This window comes from Daktulosphaira vitifoliae, unplaced genomic scaffold (genome assembly GCF_025091365.1).
Source record: "Daktulosphaira vitifoliae isolate Bord-2020 unplaced genomic scaffold, ASM2509136v1 Scaffold_1, whole genome shotgun sequence".
NCBI lineage: Eukaryota > Metazoa > Arthropoda > Insecta > Hemiptera > Phylloxeridae > Daktulosphaira > Daktulosphaira vitifoliae.
The window spans coordinates 72,225,964-72,238,750 of record NW_026099572.1 but is presented as its reverse complement, the minus strand read 5'-3'; the positions used below and the strand labels follow the sequence as shown (position 1 = coordinate 72,238,750).

The window sequence follows — 12,787 nt, the reverse complement described above, 5'->3', positions numbered from 1 at the left end:
AACAATTTTATTTTAAATCAGTGTTTAAATTGTTACTGTTTTTTAAAGTTTATTAAAATTTGATTTTTTTATGCTTTTTCTATATTACTAATAACGATTTATGCTGAAAAGGTTAGGAGTGACCATATATTTTATACTTCCTATATGTATTAAACTATTGACTTTTTACCATGAAACTGTGAATAGTCAAATGAATACCTATGTTTAAATGATTAATTCATAAAACAAAATTGTAGATATATTTTCTTATGTTAACAACATATAAACTTTAGTGTTTACGTTTTTTTATTTAAAAATTGATAATACTTATTTGGTCTTTTTAATTCATAATAGCTATTATATTTCTATTTTAAAATTCTCATTAAGATATACTATTATCATATCAAATACGACTTTAAAGTTATTTCTAACAATTAGTACAATAAATAATTAAGCCACTTGAATAAATAGAAAAAGGCAATAGTATAATAAATAGGGAGTATGAAAATAAATGGTTAATTCTATTATTTTCTTAATTACAAAAACTTAATACAGAAAAGGTAGAAAAAAATTAATTTTAATTAACTTTAAAAATCTGTAATAATTTAACCACTAAAATAAGTTTGTAGTGACAATTTTTTTTTTTAAATTATTAAATAATAAAAAAAATCTCTATTAAAATTATTTATTTTTACTTTTTATACAAAAACAAAAATTAACACTAATAAATTAAAAATCTAGTTTAATTTTGTTCAAATTATTAAAAAAAAAAAAAGTAAAAAATGTATGTAGATTAAAAGTTATAAGATTTGTCAATTAGATCTGGTCTGTCCTTTAAAAGAATATTAAGTTCTGAGTATTGCTTCTTAATAATATTTGATTATAGATATTTGTTTGTAATTAAATATTGAATATTTTTAAAGTTATAGTACTTTTTATGTATTATTAAGTATAGTTTTTCTTAATATTATCATAAGAAGACAAACATTTCTAGAAAGTTGATTTAGATTCTATAATTATTAAATAGGACTAGAAGAATTTTTCGAGATTTTTTGATGAAAGAATTTAATTTTGAACGTTAAATTTGCTCTACAAATATGTTTTTGCAATAATTTAAATTGAATGATTATTTGAATAGATACTAACAATAAGTATTTGTTAATATATTCTTTGTAAACGTTTGAAGTTAACTATTCCAACTGATTATTTCATTGTTCATACTGTAGTTTGTCAATTACACAAGGGTACTTTAACCAGTAATAATAAAGTAGAGGATTTCAAATCAAAGTGCAATACATTAAAACAAGGGCGTATTATACGCTATATCAATCCTCTTTTTACTCTTTTGTATTCATAAAATATGACAAATTACAGGCCGCTTGTTATTAAATATTTGAGTTACGCAATATGAGTAGAAGAACATTATAAAATTGAGTAGTTCATTCCACATTTGCATTATTGTACATCCAAGTCTTTAATAAAACTTCAACTTGTTAAATATAAATATTTAAAAATATTAGATCTACAGAGATCCAAAAATTATGACGTTAAAAAATCTATAAACACTATCGAAGTAAAAAAGGTGGTAGATATACCCTTTTTTACTTTATCATTTGCAATAATTTAGATAACATTTCACTAACATCCGTAATTAATAAGCAACAGTATACATTTACACCCTCTAATTGAGTCATACAAAATTGAAATAAAATTATACACTAGGGTGTTTGAATAGTTGTATTTTAGTAATAAATTATCTCAAGTGACAATTTAATGAAGTATAAAACGATTTATTGATTCACTTTTTAATTAATGAAAAAACTAACATTTTTTTACTTATAACTCAGTTAATAACTCAGCAGATTTAATTTAATTGAAGGACAAATAACAATCGTTTACAGTAAATCAACAAATTATTTTTGAAACAGTTTAATTTTAATTGCATCACAAATAATAACGAGAGCCAGTTGGTCTTTAAACAATAGTAGAAGATGAAACAACCAACTACTAATTCTTTAAAGAATATTATGACGATGTATTATGAAGTATATACAGAATAATTATTTACCATTGACAACTTAATTAAGTAAAAAATAAAAATAATATTGAGAATTTAACTTTTTGAAATTTATATGTTAAGATTTTACATTTTTTTGCAATTTATCAATCATGAAGTATTTTTTGTGTTCAACCCTTATAAATTAAAAGGGTATCAATTTTAATTTTTCAAATAGCAACATAAATATTTAACTGTTGATAAATAGAAAATGACGGATGTTAATGCAGAATTTTCAGGCCACAATTTCTTCTCTCGTCTAATGTATACACATAGAGTGAAAGAGTGAACGAGTGGCATCGCCTTTTCAACAAAATTTGCAATAAAAAGTTTACTAATAGGAATTAAATATTTATTTTAATCTTTAAATATAGATAATAGATGAATAGATTATTCATTACCAATATTCCCATTGATTTTTCATTATAAATTGAGAGATTATATAAAAGAACATATAAGCAAGTATATAAGTGAAAATCCAAAAATATTTATCTGATCAATTTCGAAGGCGTTATTTATTAGTCTTGACAATATTTTATAAGTTAATTCAAATACCAGTTATTAATATGAGTGGCATTAACCGTTAAGCAGTAAACTTCCACTCTGCCCAACACAAATATGTTTATTTATTAATAACACTAAGAGACGTGATAGAAAAACGAAAAAAATAAAATTAGTTGACACAAAAATTTTATTCAACACTTGACAAATGTTATATAATAATAGTTAATCTGAAGCAAGATTAAAATTACGTACTTCTAAGCCGTTATTATACTAATAATATGATGAACTGTTCAAAATTTGAATCAAATCTGAGATAATCGGTTTAGATTGATGACCCAACCTTTTAAAATAATTTTTTAAAACTAAAGACAGTGTTGCTACTTGCCAAAGGACACTACACTCAATACCACCATTCCTTTCTGAACCATCCTAATTTTTTAGTGAAGGATCTTACATTATCCACAATGCCTGGCAATCCTCCCAAAAGACTAAAAAGGAAGTGATGCAGTGATCTTCTTATCCTGCAATAATTAAAAATGAAAAAAAAAAAGATATTATATTAATAATAACCTAACAACTAAATAATATCACTTCAAAAAGAGTTTTGTCAGTGGGCAGCTTCTCTTCTCAAAATAATCAAGACAAAAAATCATTATTATCTTTTATACTTATTGTAATAATATTGTATAGATTATATAACTCAAATAAAGCAAAAAAAAATCTAACTCCAAGTATAATATTTGGTTACCTTGATGTATGCATTTTTTCAGTTTTTGACTTTTTAAACATTTAGAATTTGTCATAACGTCAGCTATATATTACTACTATTTACCATGTATTATGAATAAAAAATTTAAACATCTTTTTAATTATAGATTTTGTTGTATTATTATTTTCTTATAAAATAAACAAAAATAATTACATTTTCTGAACAATAGTTCCAGAGAATATAAATCGAAAGAAAAAAGGATTTGTGATAAGTTTGTAACCATATAATAATATAATAAGATTGTATAAGATATAAGTTGTTTAGTATATACTTAAAATCTTATTTATGTAATATTAATCAACCAACGTTAATAAAGTATCTATAAAGATGTTCTAAGTATTTAGCAATTATTTGATAGTCAATGTTATATATAAGACTCGCCAACTTTTTGTAGACGATTTGTATTATCAATAATAAATTATTTATACAATATTCTATATTCCGATCGTGATAGATTATCTGCATGGGGTATTATTGTTTATAATTTATTTTGCTCAGTTCAAGAGTTGTTGTATTATAAAAATAGTACATAAGTATAACTCTCCTATTTTTTCCCATTTTATTACATATTTGTAAATATTATTTTCATAGAAATATCAATTACTAGTTCAGTGAATAATTTTTTATTACTTTGAATTTTGGTTTAATGATTTTATTAATTTATGTTAAAATCATAATGCATTAACAAATATTCAAGTTAGTTATATTATAATAAGTATAATAATATTGGTATTTATATAATGAAGATATTCTTCAAACGTACGTTGACTTTTTGTGACAATATTTTGCAAAGTGAATTTGCATATAAATTGTATTTTTCAAAGTACCACTAAACGACGTTTGAGAATAAAACACGTAAACAATCAACCTTAACGTATTCAGAAAGATAAGAAAAAATATTATCTAAGTTCAAAGGATTGAATATGTTTATATTATTGGTCAAGTTTGGACTCATTTTTCATGACTCACCCAAAATAGTCAATACATTTATAAAGTCGTTTTAACAACTATATCGTTGTTGTTTCAGTATTTTATATTTTTTATAATAATACATTTTGATAAAATTTTAACAACTTTGATGATTCATTAGCTAATAACATTAAAGTTGATATACACGTGTGCCATACACCGATTGTTTATTACCATCCAGGATGGCATAAAGCAGTAACATCTGTTACCGTCTTAGGAAATAATATTTTGACAAGTTATTTCGAAGAAGAATAACATATCAAAAACCACATTACATTATTACATATTTTTATTTTGTATAACCATTTACAAAAGGCAACGTTTTTTTGTATTAAGAGTTTGTTTTTAATAAAAAAAAATTCTTTATAAATCTATAAAGAATAAAAATAATAATTTAGACGAACAGAAAATTCGATTCCACATACTAGTGGATTTTCGTAATTTTTGGAGGTACTAGCCAATAATATTTTTAAAAAGAATCTATTTCATAAATTAACATCTTATAAAAAGATAACAGAAAAAATATTATCTTGGTTTACTATTGAAAAAGAAAAGTTTTGTTGGGAGTCAATCATTTTTGATTAAAAATTTGGTGAGAAAGGAAACGTTTCCTCACTAAATTAAACGCCGTTTGGAAACTTTCAGCGTTAATAATTTGTGGAATTTACTCTTGTTTATGTGTAATTCATAAAGTTCACGATTGAAATATTGCCTTTCCTATGTAAGTTTAGTATTTTAATACAAAAATTTATAAAAACAAAATAAGTATAACTATAGTGATGAACTTGTCAAATGGTTAATAAATTGTCTAGTAGCGGTAACACTACATTTAAGAAAGATGTATAGCTACATATTTTAACTTTGATGTGAAGGTAAGAAGATATTGGTTTTACCATGATGTGTTATTTATTTATTTATTTTGTGTCTGTCACAATAAATGCTCAGCTTCTACTACGCCAATTTTATACAATATGTTCAACAATATGTTAAAATATTACAAATCGTGTATGGTTGAAGAAATTACCTTTTAAAATTTAAAATATTTTTCTTCATTCTCTGTTAATGGGGAATCCCTAAAAAAATTATGATTCTAGAAATCGGAAATGTTTGTTAGATTTTTAATTTTTTTTTTCAGATAAAATTACTATAGTTTTTGTGAAACTGATCAATTAAGAAAAATTATTTGAAAGTACCTTAAATATGTTTATTTAATTAAGCATTTGTTTTTAAATATTTGACTCTATACTTGTATGCAATGTAAACTTTTTGACTTAACTTTTGAAAATTTTACGGACTATTTTGTATTCCTTAGATAAACATAGATTTTAGTTAGTATAATTTACTTCAATTAAAAAAAAAAAACAAAATTTCCTTGACGACTGTTTGCTATATGTGAATGGTACCGTAGTTAAACAAAAAAGTTAGAGATGTTCCAAATAGTAAATATGTACAATTTGAGTATTCAGTAAAAATCAGGTAAAAATATACTTGGAAATCGAATATAAAGTAGAGTCCTAATAAGATATAGAGTACCGGACACATCATTAAAAAAATTTAACTGTCGTGTAAAAACATATCATTGTTTTTCGTACTTTTATCATTTTTCACTTTGATTTGTTTAGCATCGATGCGAAGTTGAGAAGGTATTAGTTTTACTATAATGTGTTTTTTTTTCATATCTGTTACCACTTTTTCTCGGCTCTCACCAAATCGATTTTTTCATTGATACGTCAAAAGATCACAAATCGTATCTAGTTGAAGACATTACCCACAAAAATTGAAAAATTTTTCCTTGTTTCACGCAAATGGGGGAAATCTCCAAAAATATTACAAATTTAAAAATCGCTAATTTTTGACATTTTTTCAATTTTTTTTACTTAAAATTGCCATAACTTTTTTAAAAATGACCATATCAATATGATTTTTTTCATAGAATATTTATACCCCTCTTTTATTCGGCATAATTGTTTTTTAAAATAACACCATTTCTCTTTATATATATATATATATATATTTATTCATATATTACACTTATTAATCATAAAACTTGTAATCAGGATATAAATAAGGAAATAGGAGATCATGTAGCATTTGGAATAATCCACTAATTTTTGAGAATTAAACACTATCTACAGATTTGCATCGAAGTGTTTTTTATGATAGTAATTTTAATCACTGTTAGATATCATTATACTTGACCCAACTATGCCACGACCTCACTGTGCTGGGTTTTTTCAATTAATACTACTTAATTTTATGGTGAAACAGTATAGACTAATAGAGTGGTATTACTCATTAATTTTTTTAAATATTTCTTCCGTAAAAAAAAGTTAAATAAAATGTTGTTATATAATGTGTTGTTAAACATAAATATTTTTAGGGTGAAGTTTTGGAGATTCGGTATTCATCTAAAAAATAGATTAAAGAGCAGCTTTAGAGATCTTCACTTTGAAAAAAAGTTTTATTCAATATTGATTATAATCACAATTAGATTTTAATTTATAATTTTCCCATTTAATTCGGGTACCCATTGTATTGGGTATTTTAAAGTAATATATGTATAATATACATTATATTGTTATAATCTTCATTTATCACAAAATATTCAAAGTATTCACAAATTAAATTTTTATTTTTAATAACTAATTATTATATTAAATTTCTAAAAAAGTTTTTAAGGGTTTGGAGATAGAGGTAAAAAATATTGTTAGGTAACCCTTTTTCTAAGGTTATTTTAGAAGATTTAAAAATGTTGACATATAAACAATAAGATGATATTGGTAAATATTATAATAAACTTTTATGTTTATTGTACATATTATATTATTAATTTTTAAATTTCTTATTTCTTTTTCAAAAACCATTTAACAGTTATAAAATTGATAATAGAGTGCATTATGTCCGTAAAATCATAAGTGATAAATTATGATCAATCTTGATAATTTATTATAGCGACACATGTATATAACTCCTACTTTAAAAAACATTTTTGTTTACTCCTTAGATTATTCTTGCCACCATAACACAAATATTTTTGCTTCACTAACTCTTTACATTACACCTTCAAAAATGATTAAACACTATTATGATCAAAATTCTTAACATGGATTCTTTAAAATTTGAAGTATCAACCTTATATTTTGAATATATTTTTTATGGTATTTAAGAATTTTAATTTTCTCAAAGTTTTATAGTTTTAAAATATAGTATGTTCTTATGGTAATAAAGATTAATTTGTTTTTGAGAACACTCATATATAGGTTGATTCATTTAATACTACCCACTCAATTTCTCTTAAAAGAATAATTTTATTTAGGCATATGTTTTTTGGTTTTTTGTTAGTTACACATATATCTCCATTTAAAAATGTCTAGTGATAAAAATGGCACCATTTCCTCCCCTCCAGTCATTACTTTAGATTGTTTATAATTTCTGAAATACTGTTTAAAAAGTTATTATCGACCCAACCCAACCAGCCATTTTATAGAATAATACATATAAAGAATAAATAATATTAAAATTTAAAAATTATCTATTAAAATAAACATTATTATGCTAATATCTAAATTAATATAGGATTATTTGGACATGATTTGATTTAGTAGCTATACGAGTATATTTTTCACAAAAAATACAAAAATTACTGTTTTATGATCTAAAATAAATGTATATGTTAAATTGCTAACCAATTGACATTAAAACTAAAAAATTTACCCTAGAAGATTAGTAATTTATTTGAGATTCTAAAAATAAGTTCTCGATATGTATATTGTGAACATATCATATTATAATATTATATTAAAAATTGAACTATGTAATGTTTAATTATTTTTACAGTTTAATTAAGTACATACTATGTTATATTGTTTAAAAGTAAATTGGTATATTATGGAAAACTTCTTACAAAATATTAATTAAATAAAAAGTTTATAAAGCTGAAATTCTAAAAGTTGACAAAATAAGTTTTGACGCGTTTAAAATTTAGTTTCAATCTTATAATAATTGTCAACTGATTAAAATAATACTTGCCATTTTAATACAATTATTATTTAATCAGTTGACGAATAAATGATTAATTAAATTAATAAAATCAATTTTGTAATCATATTCAAGCCAATAAATATGGGTTCTATCAATATTAAAAAGAAGATAACTTTTAACAAAGGAAACTATCTTTATTTAAAACTACTATGTTAGATATTAACTTTAATTTTGAATTTTAAAATTATAATTATTTGATTAAGTGGACTATATGCTAAGTAATGAAAACAAGAATTACAAATGAACAATTACTATATTATATTGTAATTGATTGAAATTTGTATTTTAAAAATGAACAATTCAAATGTTTTTTTTTCAATAAAGTTGTTGGCACTGGGTATTTTATTTAAAACTACGATTAATATTTAAATATAAAATATCTGTACGTTTGTAATAACACATATGTAGGAAAATATTTGGGTATTAATCTCTAATGTCATGAGCAAAAACTTAAAATTTATATCTGTCGGAAATGAAATGTGTATTTAAATTAAATTTTTAAGCACTTTTATTTGAATTTATATATAAAATTAGTAACAAATCTGGCATAGATTTTACAGATGTAATACAATAATTCATAATTTTCATACAGTTGTCAATAAAGGTTTTTTTTATTTTGAACTAAAGTATTAACAAACGTTTTATGTATTTAAATTGACAAAATGAATTATTGTGACTTTTTTATTATACATTGATGATGTTTGATTTCCATACTTTTTTCGATTAGTAAATAAACGTTATATTTCATAATAAACAGTAAGAAGTTGATTTATTGAGCCGGCGTGTTTTACATGCATTTCAATATTATTATTTTTTTACTTAAATTCAGTGTTAATTTAACCTTTTCCTGAATTTTCAAATAGTGAATAGAAATAATTACATTTTTTCATAATTGGTGCACTTAAAATGTGTATTGGATAATATAATTAACGATCACATCGAAGAGTTAACATTAAATATATTAGTATTTTTAATTGTTGAACTGCATTCTCTTTTATCACTCAAGACGCACTTATACGTTTTTACTTCTTTAATTATTGTACGTTTAAAAGTCTGTTTTCATTGTACTATAATATTAACTCCTTAATTTTTGTTGTTATTATATTAATTTCAAATTTTGATGATCATCTTCAATGATAATATATTTAGTGTTTTGTGGCATAAACGAGTTCCAGTTTTTATCAAATATTTTCAAGTATTAATACTTCTGTTTTGAATAAACTGTTTACAAACTATATTGAAGCTTATTTTATAAATTAAGCAAAAAATATAATCTAATAAAAGGTAGCTTAATAAGTACTAATTTAAATAACATATACAAGCAAATATTTTGAATCTTTAAATGTATCAAATTTATTTTATATTAATTTTAATAAATGTAAATATATTGTTATTAAAGTGAAACTTCTTTATAGAGGGTCCGAAAAAACAGATTATCGAACGTCACGGTTGGCCTCGGTGGGATCACGGTCGGCTGTAAAGTATATTTTATATTATAATTTGGTACTGTATTTTCAACAATTAAAGTAATTTTATTTAAAATGTATTGAGTAATTGGATTTCAGATAATTTGAATTAAAAAATAAAAATGTTTTTAATGAACTACAATAGATGCAATTTTCATGCGATATCTTGATAACGAAAGAAGTTTCACTTCATCGGCGCGCACTCGTAACACGCGCTGGTTTTTATCCATAAAATTTGAGGGTTTTCTGATATGTAATTGTTAGGTAAATTTTAATGAATAGAGTTTTTATTTAAATAATGTTAGTAAATTTCCAACATTTTATTGGGATATCATGAAAAATTAAATCAAACGATCTTTGTGTTTTAAGTATTTACATAGTTTATAGTAGTTTTCAACTGGCTCTAAGCTTAATTAAAATAAATAAGTAAAAATTAAATTTTCTTTTTTAGATATTTTTTGTGAGTGTCAGTAAGATGGTTTCAATACTAAATCAAATATTTTTTTATAAATTTAGTATATATTTTTAATGAATCAAATTTACGAATTTTTAATAATTTAGTTTCTCTGATATTCATGCGTTTTAGTTTTCCTGGTTAAATAATAATAAGAATTATTATTTTTCAAAGAAATAGTTATTTATAATTTATCCTGCTCTTAAAAAAAATAATTTGTATAATTCAAATAGATCTTAAAATAATTTTGGTTTCCACCCAGTAATTAAATACTACATAAATGTTGTTTAAATGTAAGTCACAAATTATCTGTGCCCCTCGTTTTTAGTATACAAAGATATAAAAGATGGAGACACGCAGTTGATTCTTTGACTCATTTAATTTCAACAAAATGTAAAGTGATTAGTTAATGACATTTTCAATGATACGTTAAATAATTTGTAACCACATAAAAGATGGTCTTTCTCTTTTATCTTTGGTTAATAAGTTATTTGTATAATTACTTTACATTAAAATCAAATAAGCAATATAATTAGATGAGGTTTTCGATTTATTTTTAATTTATTTCTCTCCCTTTAAAATGATTAAAATTAATAAGATATTTATTTATATATGAACACATTTTAAATAATTATTAGGTATTTTCTTACTTTAAAAATTTATCTAAAAAAAAGCTATGATATGTGTTTTTTTATGTCTGTCCATACAATATCTCAGATTTCAATAGACCGATTTTAATCTAGTTATATCTGAGATCCCCTAAAAAATTGAAAGAAATTTTAGAAATTTAAAAAAAAATCCAAAAATTATGCTACCGTTAAAATTTTAGTTTATAAAAACTTTTTGGAATTTTACAACTGCTTTAAATTTTTATAAAAATAGTGACCTAAATGAATTATTAATCGAGACAATCCTGGGACAATAAATTTTATGTATCGTAAAAATCCAATGAGAAACCTAAGTACAAAAGGCTTCTTAAAAGAGACATTAACTCAATTTTTAATAAATTTTTGAAAGATCTAACCACTAGTGAACTATATAAAATAAAAACTCTAAAAATGTACTACTAAATAAAAAACAAAAAAAATTGTCCCAATGATTGTCTAGTATGAAACATCAACCGTTAAAGTAAAAAATATCACAATATATTTTTTTAATTACTTTATTTTTTTTAATATTCTTGTACACCTGTATTCTTTAAACCTAAATAAAATTTATACTTTTTAAGAATATTGTATGATGAAAAAAAAAAAAATTCCCAACGATTTATTTTCTATGAATTTTTGACTTAAAACACAAAAACTACAAACATTTTTTTTAAATTAGTAAGTTTTTTCATTTTGTTATATATATTTTGAGTCATATAAAACTAGTTAGAAACGTAAATAATAACAATGAACTTAATATAAGGAAGGCAATAGAAATTTTTAATAATAAGGATAATTTAATAAATTGGGATTTTGACACACTGAAAAATTAAAATTGTGTATACTAGCAAAATGTGACAATCGACCAGGTGATAATATCACTAGGTGATAAGGTCACAAAGGGTATAAAAAAGTATTTTTCTGATGTGTTTAGCGTTGATTTTGGTAACATTATTACCAAAAAATACGTATCCATGTTTTTTTTGTTGTTATTTTTGTGACTTTTTATGTTAAAAATATTTTTATTTTTAAATTAATCTTCTTTTTAAAAAGAGCAATAATAATTTGAAACTATCAAGCTTTTAATAGTTATTTCTTTTTTTCATTAATATGAAAAATATAACTTTATAAATATATACTTTTATTGTTAACACAAATTTTGATCAAAGTAATTATTTCATAAGTAAAAAATACGAATGATTAAGCATGTTTCATGGACTTGTATCATATGTTACTAATTTATATGATTATTTAACTCGCAATATTTAAAATGAAAACAAAAAAATGTTTTCTAGATTTGTTTTTCAAAAATCAAAGAACTTCTTGTCTCTTGTTAATAATTTAATAACTTTTATGTGTATTATTAGAGACTGTTAGTTTAATTTTCAGGAAACGTGACACTATATTAAAGAAAAAACCTTTTTCAAAATATTACTCTGAGTTGTTATCCTAAGTTACTCTTGGAATAACATATTTATTTTTCTGGTATAATATAATTTCGAGGAAATTGAACCAGAAAATAACTAGGAGCCTAGAAAATAAAAGTTTACGTTTGTCACGTTTGAAAACAAAACGTACACGATTAGTTGTTTGGCATTATGTATACATAATGCCAGACAACTAATTGTAAAATGCAGAAATAATTCTAATTATATTTGCTCTTCATTTTAATTTGTTGTGTAATACTTTAAAAGCTAATTTATAACCCAGAATTTTGTTATAAAATGTTGTTATTTTGAATTTAAATCAATTTACATTTTTCGTATCTCGTTTAATTTGAAATCTATACACAAAACGTATTACAGCTATTATAAAATTTTTCAAGTAAAACATTTTGTTTTGTTATTTAAAAAAGAAATATAAAAAATGAACGCGACATTTAACAATAGCATATTATATATT

General features: G+C 22.6%; 1 protein-coding gene across 1 annotated transcript in view; it reads left to right on the top strand.

Annotated features, from left to right (window-relative positions):
- The window catches only part of LOC126895500 (probable G-protein coupled receptor CG31760), an 86,802-nt gene that overhangs the window by 6,266 nt on the left and 67,749 nt on the right, over positions 1–12,787 (top strand). The gene's annotated exons all lie outside the window — the stretch shown is intronic.